Source organism: Fringilla coelebs, assembly GCF_963513975.1.
Source record: "Fringilla coelebs genome assembly, chromosome: 2".
In the NCBI taxonomy this organism is placed as follows: domain Eukaryota; kingdom Metazoa; phylum Chordata; class Aves; order Passeriformes; family Fringillidae; genus Fringilla; species Fringilla coelebs.
The window spans coordinates 26,138,529-26,150,541 of NC_140029.1; positions in this window are offsets into that span (position 1 = coordinate 26,138,529).

The window sequence follows — 12,013 nt, forward strand, 5'->3', positions numbered from 1 at the left end:
CACATTGCACAGGATTGCATCCAGACAGTTCTTGAATATTTCCAGTGAGGGAGACTCCACAGCCTCTCTGAGCCCCCTGCTCCAGTGCATGGTCACCCACACAGTAGGGAAGTTCTGCCTCATGTTCAGGGGGAGCTTCCAGTGCCTCAGTTTCTGCTCACTGCCTCTTGTCCCATTGCTTGGCAGCACTGAGCAGAGCCTGGCTCCGTGCTCTGACACCCTCCCTCAGATACTGACAGACATTGATGAGGTCCCCTCTCAGCTGTCTCTTCTCGAGGCTGAGCAGTTCTGATGCTCTTGTTGACACTGCTAGGAGAGAAAAAGCTAAGCAGGCTAGCCAGTTTCAATGCATGGTGGTTTTAGTATGATATCATGTGTTAATGCTGGTTAAACCTTTAATTACAGCCTCTAGCCCATGTGCTTGTAACAAGATACTGAAAAGAAAGCACTTTTTGTCATTGCTTTCTTGTTTAACATCCACTGGAAAACACTGAGGTTTAGCATCTAAGGCTTTAGGATTTAATGTTTTAAGGTCTTACTCTGTTAGAAATTTAGTGCTTTTTCACTTCTGAAACTGTTCTACTTGTAAATCCAAATCCAAGAGTATGATACAAGTTTTTTGCTCAAGACAATGTTTATTAAAAGACCAAAAATCTTGTTAGTTTAGAGGAAACAGTAAGCAAAATACACCTGTGCTGAGCTCCATATCACTTGAGAAGGTGGTTAAAAAAATTGAATATTCTATTACACAGAAATATTTAACTTACTTCCCTGGGTCTTTCTCTTGATGGGCTATCAATTTTAGAAAACAGTCTTTAAGGGAACTTTCAGGCTCAGTATTCAGATTCCCTAGGACTTCTAGTCTCAACCAAAGGAAAAAGCCTATGTATAGTATATCTATAGTATTCAAAGGCCCTTTTATCCCAGTCCTTTATACTCTGAATAATTTGGAAGATGAATTGTAAGAGACCACATCACCATATCAAAGATGTCAATCAGAGATTCTTCAGAATTTCACTAATGCAATGATGACCAAGAGCTATCATTTGGATGAGAAAAAAGATGTTTGTATTTTTTTACTCACTGCAGTTTTGCCCATGCCTCTACTTAGGGTCCTCTCTGCCCTTCTGTAAGCTCCAAATTCCCCAATTTCCCTTCAATAAATTCAAAGGTTTTAGGGCTCCCTTTGATCTTGCCAGCACCTGGCTGAGCATAAAAGAGTGAATGCTTTGGATCCTAATTTGCATGTCAGCTATTCTGGCTTGACATACCAGGTAGTATCAAGCTCACTCTGCCTTTGAAGCAACAGTGTTTGATTTTCTTTCATAGCCTAACTAGATAGGAACTGACAGATTAAACTTAGCCACAGAAGGGCAATGGCTAGGATATAAATGCTTTAGACCTCCTCCACTTGGTGGAGCGTCTGGGTGATTTGCTTTAAAAATTTCTTCCAGTGGGACTTGAATTAGTGTGCAGAGGTGTGTCTGGTTTCCTTCTGTGTCATGTTGGCTTGCAGGAAATAGCAGATCCTGGTCCTGCTTGTTCAGGCAATCATTTACAGAAAAGGAGAGATTCTGGCTCTCACAAGCACTAGGTTAAATACAACTCTGACCCCTCCTGAGTACCTGTAGCCTTCACTGGCTGCAGTCCATGATTCTCCATCTCTCTGTCTAGGCTTCAGGTTGCTGTTCCCATGCTCAATCTCAGTGACTTCAACCTCTCTGTACATATCTCATTCCTCCAGTTTCCTTTTCTTTGGATGATGATAACACAGCAGTGCACGCCACTTTCAGCACTTGTAAGTAATGGAGGGCAAGGAAGTATGTAAGAGAGACAGAATTTAAACTAATGAAGATTTTGCACAGGTCATAGGTATTTTCCCATGTGGGGATTCTTCTGATCTACATATTTTCTACCTCTTTCAGACCCTCCTCCTGCTCTGTCTGGGAAACATAATCAGCTTTCTTAGCACATAAACCAATTACCTCCCTATCAGTGGAAACCAACAAAGAGCAACCAACTGGAAGAGCTTTAACCCACAATGAGGCTAGTAATTTCATTAGTAGTGTTTTTGGGTTTATTTCTTTAAACCAGGCATATTTAACTATGGTAAAGAATACTTTTAAAACTGTTGCTTGTTTGAGCCAAACTGCAAAGGGACATATAAATCTAAGGAAATTCCAGGCAGGGATTATTACCCTGACTTTCTTGATGACTTTCTGTCCTGTATGACATCAATGGAAAACTGGTAAATATTTAAAATCATACACAACTGAGAGAGGAATGATGTAGAAAAGTCACAAAAGTTTCAATTACAGAAAAAAAAGGGAAAACCTCAGTAGTATGCAGGACAGGGAAGACACCCTCATTTTGATGGTACTGTAAGCTTATTTTTAAATTAGTTCCATGAAACTGTAGTTTGGGTGAACAGGCAGAAATTTCTGAATTAAATGATCTAATTTTAGTCAAATATAGTTGAAACTGTGTACAGACAAAATTTGTGGGTTTGGTACATCTGGACTTGTGGACTCAACATGAAACACTACAAAATGTTACCTTGAACAAAACAGTCCCTTAATAATCATAGAATCATAGAGGCATTTGGGTTGGAAAATACCTTTAAGATCACTGAGTCCAACCATTAGCCCAGCACTGCCAACTTCCCCACTAAGCCACGTCCCAAGTGCCAAATCCATACATCTTTTGTATACGTCTTTTGAACATCTTGGGCAGCCTGTTCCAATGCTTGACAACCCTTTCAGTGAAGGAATTTTTTCTAATATGCAATCTAACCTCCCCCAGTGCTACTTGAGGCCATTTCCTCTTGTCCTATCACTGGCTGCCTCAGAGGAGAGGGTGACCCTCACCTGGCTACAGCCTCCTTTCAGGTTGGTGTAGAGAGTGAGAAGATCCCCTCTGAGCCTCCTTTTCTCCAGGCCAAACAGCCCCAGCTCCCTCAGATGTTCCTCATCAGCCTTGTGCTCCAGACCCTTCCCAGCTCTGTTGCCCTTCTCTGGACATTCTCCAGCCCCTCAGTGTCTTTCTTGCAGCCCAGAACTGAACACAGGATTTGAGGCGTGGCCTCATTGGTGCTGAGTACAGGGGGACAATCCCTGCCCTGCTCCTGCTGGCCACACCATTGCTGATACAGGTCAGGATGCCATTGGCCTTCTTGGCCACCTGGGCACTGCTGGCTCATGTTCAGCCACTGCCAACCAGCACCCCCCAGGGTCCCTTCCCACTGGGCAGCTTCCCAGCCATGCTCTTTCTGCACTGGCAACACCATGCAGGATTAATAAAATTCCATCAGTATTCCTAGAATATTATCATAGAGCTGACTCTTGCATTTTTTATTGTCCCCAATATAGATATTCATTTTGGCCTCTTCCTTTCACATGAGAATCTTCACAACTTTAGTATCAGATTTTTCAGCATAATCAATCATGATGGCATCCTATAAATCATATTAACACAAAGAATGATTTTTCCAGGGAATGAAGTGCCTGCTAGATGCCAGAAAACTGTTCTTCCCATCCCCATCTTATTGTTTCCTTTCATCAGAGATTTACATTCGGTAAGTGATTCTCTAAACCTGGCCAAAAGTTTCATTGAGCTTGCATTCCTGGCTCTGTAATGCTTCTAAGGGCTGTGATCTCAAACTAAGAGCATCCTAGAAAGTTACTCCATTCCTCTGCCTACTGTGGAGACAGATTTTTTTTCTAGCCCTTTTCCACAAATAGGACCAAAATCATGTTTCGAGGCATTTCTGGGGTCTCCTTTCTTGTTATTTAACATTCCATATTATTTTGCTGATACAAAAGATGACTTTTACTGGACAGATTTAGAGAAAACAAGCCATTTTGACATATCTGATTGCCCCAACTTCCCCTCCCCCTCCCATTTAAGTCTACCATTGTAGTTTAGGACAGTCTAAAAATTTTTTCACCTGTTGAACAGAAGCTAAAAAATAATTAGCATGCTATTGAGTATATTCTGCAGCTGCTACAACTGGAGCCCCCTACCTCACCCTTGTCAGGTTGGTGCTGAATCCTGCCCTGGAGCAGATCATAACAAAAGTAACCTGAGTGGGACAGACATCAAATTATGATATTGTTGATACCTTCCTATCACAAAGAACACACGTTCAGGGTTCTAAATATGACATCTAAGTGAAAAGAGCACTATTATGCTGCTTTACATCTATTTGCCCCTTACCACTAAATCAATGCTAAGCAGCTGAAATCTGCAGGGATACTCCTCCTGTTTGCAATGTGCAAAGCAGTTTCCAGGCTGCTTTGATTTTTAAGATATAAATGTCAAGGGCACAAAAACCTCAAGCACGATAAGTCGATTGCCTCATATGTGCCTGCAGCAGATGTATGAACAATCCTCTCAGGTCTAAAGGGGAAAACATGCCAAATTTTCCAGCTTTTAATAAAAGCCTTGGCAACCTATCAGCATAGGAAGAGTAACATTTAAGCTTATTGAAAAAGGAAAGGATGTTTCATCAGAAAGCATTTTTTAACCTTAGTCATGGCAGAAAGTTCATTGTCCTCACCTTTTCCTGACTGACATAACAGGCTACATAAAAAAGAGACAGGTTTTGTAAGCAGTGACTGAAACACCTGGAAACCCTGCACAGTGCAGGACACTATGCAGAACCATATCATTATATCACAAAAGGAAAATTGCTGGGCAAAAAGGAAGCACAATTATGTTCTTCTCAGCAAAAATAATACTCGAGTAAAAGCTGCAATAAGTAGTATCTATTTCAAGTAATGTTTGTGTATTGGAATAAGAGCATCATGAATGTGTAATGATAATGGGGGGGGGGGTGTCTCACTATCTGCTCTTTCATATTTTTGCACCAATTAATATTAAGTAAACATCCAAGCTTCTAGACAAAGCTTTCTAGTGCATTTCTAAAACATTATATGCATATGCAGCACCTCAGTAGTTCTGTAGGTCTTTGAAGATGAGTTTTATTAGTAAATGTTCTTTTCTTGCATTATTTAGTAAAGTTATTTTATAGCATTTTGTTTATGTGATGAACACAAGAATAAACCAAGCCAATACTCATATTTCAAGCAGTTTCCAATTTCATGCAGTAAAAAAAGCCCAACCATGCTTTCACTGTAAAAGAAAGTTTCTTAAAAAATCCCATCAATGATTCTCATTGAAGCCAAATTACCTGTTTACTTTCTGTATAAACACAGCTAAATATATCCTGAAACCAGCAGATGCGCAATTGTGAGATAAAATGTTGTTTGTTTGCTTTTAAAATTTTTCTGAGTGTAACATAGTATTCCCACAGCCTTCTTTTGCTCGCTGGGTATGAGACTGAATAGAAAGTCTATGACTTAACAAATGCTTTTATTATCCAGGGTTTCAGTGCCATTAAGAGCTTTTCTAAAAACTACAGAGCTGTTATGGGGCCATCCAAATTCTCTTTATGCTCACTAGCATAAAGCATACTGGCAGCAGTCTACTCATGGAACTCAGACAACATATGCTGCTTCTTGACTAAAATTAGCTTTTATGTCCCATAACTGCAACACTTAAGGGATATGTAATACACTGTAGTAATACAGTTTCAGCTTCTGTATTCCAATTCTTTTTTAGCAGCAAGTTCATCTCTACAAAGGATGTAATTCATACGTATCTGCATTGCATCACCCTGTAAATGTACAAATATGTATAATACAAATATGTAATGCATCATATTAGAAATGCTATCCATTATTAGAAAGGCACCATGATTTTGTATTACTCTGTCTATGTGTGTGTATACAGTGACTGGTACTAAAGGGCCTCACTGTAATCATGCTGTTAAACAGAAAACAGGAGTTTGTACGCATGTGGACACACACACATTTATAAATAATTATGTCAGAAATTAATTGATAAGATACCCACATTTGCTCTCTCTACTTCCTTACCCTCATCTCTCTTCTCTCTGGCTAGCAGTTGCCCAAGACTTGGTGAAATGTTTTCATAAGACTTTGTTTCTGTCTTCACTGTCACCACCCCTCAAGCTCAAAGCAGCCCTACAGAAATGCAAGAAGCCATTCAGATTGATTCAGTGGGATGATCATTAGGAGCAAATTCATCTGTTAGCCATGTGCCAGCCCACCAGTGTCACTGGAACTGCACAGTAGCAAGCAAAGATGGGAAGGCTGTCTAAGGGCCAAGTATTTCAAGGAAGGAATCCCTGACTCATGACCTTAAAGCATGGAAGCCTTCATAAATCTCTTCTCCCTTTACTGGGTTCTTAATATCTTGCCTTTTATGATTAACCTGAGCCACTTTCTCTTTCCAAATGGGGAGGAAGGGCATAGCAGAGAAGAGTGGAAAAACTGACATTTCCCTTACTGCCCTCTCTAAGCAATATGGAAAACTAAGGCAAAAATTTGAAATTCCTCTTTGCTCACGTGCTTCTCAGTATAGAGGAGGCAAAGTGGTTGCTTGTCACTATGGAACAGGAAAGAACACAGGCACACACCACTGCTCTCAAGTTGAAGAGCAAAAGGGGAAGTTTATTTTCTGACTCCAACATATATAGATTTCCAAAAGTGACAGTGGATTGGAGGGCGACAGTGCCACCTCCCCAATGACACTGGACAAACCAACAGTCCATCAAATTTCTCCTCCTCCATAAAAGAATGCAAAACAATGTGTTATTTACAGAAACTGTGTGAGAAAGTTCTCTACAAGAATGTCAACATCAGAAGGCTTAGAAATTCTTAAAAAATCAGGGCGACAGTTGCTAATTGTAGAACTCCAACAGTACAATGAAAACATGAACAAACCCTCCCCTATCTAGCTATAAATCAATTCCCATTATAGGACTCATTCTAAAAATGTCACACAGGCACATGCACTCCCCAGTTCAGATGCATCAGGGCAGGCCTGTGCCACTTGGGACAGAACTCCTACTTTATGTGGCTTTGAATTACAGCTCATCTCAATGTACAGGAAAATTCATCACATTGATCTTTCTGCAGTAACACTGAAGATCATTTGTAATGGTGGCCTAATTTTAGGCAGTAAACAATTATTTTAGGAAGCAAAGGGAAGAGGCATACTCAAAAAGTCAGTTTTTATTCTCTCCTTTCACCTGGGGATGTTAAAGCACTAGTTATAGACGATACCAACCATGCACTTGTCACAGCTTCACCCTTCCTTTCCAGCACCAGCCAGCTTTGCAGAACATGTAGCATCAAAATGGGGCAAAGCAACAGCAGCCTTAACTGTGTTAAAATCAGTCTACACTGAATGGCTGCTGCAGGACTGCCCTAGTAGACATGTCTAGTTACAGATTACCAAATAGTGTTGGTGGCACTTACTCCTAGTACTTAGCTTACTACCAATACATCCCTCTTAAATGGTTTCTGGTCGTATTATCCATCTCCCCTGTAAATCCACTATTACTAAACATCAGGTCCCCTGCATTAATTCCCAGCTAAGGATATTTTTTTCTGTCCCACATTTCTGGGCACTAGAGTGTCAGTCAAAGCCCCTGTTAGCAGCTTGTGCCTGGGTCCAGCAGAGGCTTTCACCTGTTGACAAGGTGGTAACTGATGTCCCTTGCCAGGACAGCCTACTGGAGCAACAAGGCTTTTCAGGTTAGAGCACAAAGCCAGGAGGAGCTTTGGTTTGGCTGACCAGAACTTAGAACCAGTGAATGGAAACATGAGCTTCCTCAGAACAAGCCACCTCAGTCTGCACAGTCCAAACATCTCAGGAAATACTGCTGCTTTGCTAACTACAGCCTCTTGATAAAATCTTTTCCTCACCAGCCTTTTCACCCTGTGTAGATGTTGATTCCTTTTCCTTCCCACTCTGCTGTAAGTCAGTTGGGCTTCCTTTCAGAACTGACAGCTTTGGGAAGCATCATGACAAGGCACGGATGCCATCACTACTGCTTATTACTCCTTTTCTGTTTAGCACACAATCCTTATGACCATTACATGAAATAAAGGAAGACACAGAAAAAAACCAAACTTGCAGTAGAGCAAAAGCACACACTGTGTCAGTGGGCAAGCTACTTTCATAGTCACAAAAATCTACGTCCACACTCTCAGCAAGCTACACACATTTTGTCATGCTTACAAAACTTAGGCAGACCAGGGCTAGATTTGCCAATTTATACATCTGTCCACCTCTATAAAAGTGTGGCTCCCTTTCCTGCTTCCCTCTAGAGGATTTAAATGCGTGGAATGTTAAAGGAGAACATGCAATTGAAACTTCTGTAACTATATATAATATAGAGATATTTTACAAGATAGTAGGCTGTGCTCTGGAGAGGAAAGATAAGACAATGAAAATGCTAATATAAATTTTATTTTTGCCCTTTTATGCAACTAATTTATATCTTTATGAGCCCTTTTGTAAAGATGTAAAGGCTTGTGGTAATACATCTCTGTCAGGAGGAAACATTCTTCCTGGAATTATTACCTGCTTAACTAAAGCAATTTTTCTTAATATATAAATGTCAATTGGAACAAACTGGTAACAGCAACTATATTAAAATTACAGGCAAACTCTTACATGAAAAAAAGAGCAAGGGCTGTCCCATTACACGTTTCACAGCAAGTGACATGATGGAATTGAATGTTGTCATGGTTGAAAGCTTCGGGGATCTCACACACTTCACTTAATCCATCTACAAAATGCTAAGTCTCACTCTGTTCCCTCACAGCAAGATTCCCAGTCCACAAAATGCTCATCATGCCCAGCCTCTGCAGTGCTCAAGGAGATGAGGCAGACAGAGCTGCAGGAAAACATAGCAGCATCTTAAAGAACTATTTCTCAATTGAATAAGCTGTCACCATAAAAGCACTTTTGATACTTGCTACAAGCCGATGAAAAAACCATGTATAGATCATTAATAGTGAACACGTGGCCAAAAATTAATTTGAAAATATATATTGGAATCCTTCATTTTTTTGCGAATCTGAGAGGAAATGCTGATGCTTTTTGGACATAAAGAGGTGCAGTCTGTCTCACTGTCACCCGGGATTCACCTACAGGAAAATAATGGACTGCAGCCATCCTACTTCCATCCCTACTGCCTGGGGTGGGTCGTCAGGAGGCATGAAGGGGTGAAGAAAGGACTCTAGTTTGGACATTCTCCTGCCACCACCGCTCCACTACCATGTCCACTCCCAGCCCTTGAGCATGCAGCTTCCAAGAATAACACAAAGGGAAGGGAAGAGAGAACGATACAAAGGTACATGAGCAGTGGGACAAGTCAGAATGCCCTAGGCTGCACTGCTGTGTCCCTTTCTTAAGAATTTGTCCTCCAGCTAGCAGTAACTCTCAAACTGGAAAATCTGATGACTGTATGACTGCATCATTATTATCTAAGTGAAAGGCTTGTTTTTGTAGTGTTTAATATTTCTGGTACTTTATGTATTGATTTGCAGTTACTCATGCTTCCTAAGTAAACAGTTATAAAACAAATTGAACACAGTCAGGAAAAAAAGCAGATATTCTTGAGAAACCTGAACCACAGCTTTTTTTGAAGCCCAGAATGCTGATATTGCTATATTTAGTGCCTTATTTGGTGGGAAAGAGCAAACCACTAAACGATTTCTTCCAGCTTCGATTGAATGCTACATCAAAACAAAAATAATTTTACAGATGACATTAAAGTAGTCAGAAAGTGATATCATTATTATTATTATTTACTACCCTTTTGGAGGATCAGCTGCTTGCTTTTATGGCTTTAAAGTATTTTCAAACTGTATTCTCCAACCTGGAAGTGCATTATGATAAAGATTACTTGTACTGACTAGTCTATCTGGTAATTACCATGGAAAATGACAGGAATTTTCACATTTTAAAAAAAGTTCTCTCTTTTTTTCTTGATATTTGGGGGAGGTGGCAGGGGGGAAGTAGCCTCAAGACATGCAATTTATTTGCAATTTGACAGTTTCATAGAGTAGCACTACTAAACAGTTGGACTGTCTGATCAGAAATGTGTAAAAGGTGAAAAAAAAGTATGTAAATGTGGGAACACCTTTGGGAAGACCTGTGAAGTGCTACCAAAATAAAATAGCAAAATAATGCGCTTGTCCCTTTAAGATACCAAAAATAAACCATAATATTTTGCTCATCTAAATCCTGATGCTGCACTCAGCTCTACAGTCACAGGAGTCTGACTGTGGGGAGTTCTCTGCTGGGTCGAAGCACTGAGGTGTAAAATAGAGACATAAGGCAAGACTAACATTAATGCAAATCCAAAGTGAAGAGAACACAAAGTTCACAAAGCAGCAAGGACAGAATATTATTCACAATACCCATAGATTCCAGCACTTTCCTTTCTTCTGTTTATTTGCTGATCATTTGTATCTTTTCTCTCTTTGATTGTGCATGGCTGCCACTAATGAGGTTTGTCACTATTCCAACAACAAATATCTCTGGAGGTACTTGTGCGTGGTGTTTGAATGAGAAAGCAGGTGAGTGAACAAGGAAGTAAATGGAAAATCACATTAGTAACCATAGCAGCCAACAGCATTTCATCCCAGGAGAAGCTTCCTCTGGTGGAGGCTGGGCTTCCTCTTAATGAGTTTCATAGTTTCACAGTGATGGGGCAAGTCTTCCAAATGGTCCATGTGACTGTTCTGTCTCAGTAGTAAGACCTTCCTGATTCCTGTGCCTTTCCTGATGAAGAGGATAACTTTGCAGCAGCCAGGGACTGGATCTCTTGCATCAGGTAAAGCAGATGAACAAATCTTGGTTGTAATTGCAGTTGACTGCTTGAGCTGGCAGAAGATGGCAGCCAAATTATTTCAACTGATGTACATTTGTTTGATTGCATCTGTTTAGAAGCCTCTGTTCTTTTAGAGGATTTTGTTAAGAAACTATTTAACAAAGGTCACCTTTGTTAGCAAGGATGTGGGAATTATATGTTGTCACAATGACAGTGCATTTAGCTTTTGACTGTAAGGGAAGTTATGCATTATTGCCAGAAGTTAGAAACAGATAGGTCAAAGAGTCAGAAATGTGTCTCTTTTTCACATACATGTTTTCTGGAAAAACAAACAAAAAAAATATCTAGACAAAGAAAGTCAAGCAAGAGTGAAGTGATCTTCAATGTCCAGCAGTTTCTTGAGTCTCCCTCTGTCCTCTGAGCTACTCTACTTCTACTACAATCATCATCAGAGCAGTTTGATGCTGGTCATTTTTACTTGCTTTGTCTTTACCTTCAATTTGTTATCTCTCCTGGGTAGGTAAGTTGTCAGAGTACCACTATAACTGTTAATTATATTCTTCAAATGAAGTACATCTTCCCCAAACTCCGGGCAGTGAAATGTTTTTAACATAAAGCATATTTCAGAGTTGTTGTTGGTATCTCTTTTCACAAGCAATATTTAGAAGGATCTGAAAAAATACTATTTCAATAGATCAAAACATAAACATCTGTTCACTGAGGGAATAATTTCTCTTTTTAGTACCAATCTACTAGTTTAAATATATGGTGACTCAAGAATGAGAAGTTGTTCTTTTCATTAACTTTTCAGAAATATAATAGATGGAGAGACACAATTAAGAAGTGATATAGGGAAAAAGCCAGGAACACTGCAGGATAAACAATTTCACTCAGAGCACATACTCAAGCAGGTAAGCTGCACACAATTAACAGCTTTTCAATCTCTGCCATTTCCCACTCCTCCCACTATTCTCACACATGCCTGAGTCAACTCCTATCACCTACATACAGTTTTTCCAACTTTGGCTAGAACTACTAGAGGTAAATAGTCACTACCATAATAGGAAGCAGGAACCTAAACAGATGTTAAACTAAAATCTAGAACAAAATTCCTGATGTCTACCATGTTATCCATTTATATTGTTTCATCAGCATGCTTGTCAGAACTGTGGCACATTATTGGAGCCCAGCTTTAAATCCTGCCTTCCCACCTTCCAAAATCAAGGTAGGCTAAACTGCAAAATATCTATTACTGCCTCAAGAAGAGAATCCAGCACGTAGCGAGCTGCTGCCCTT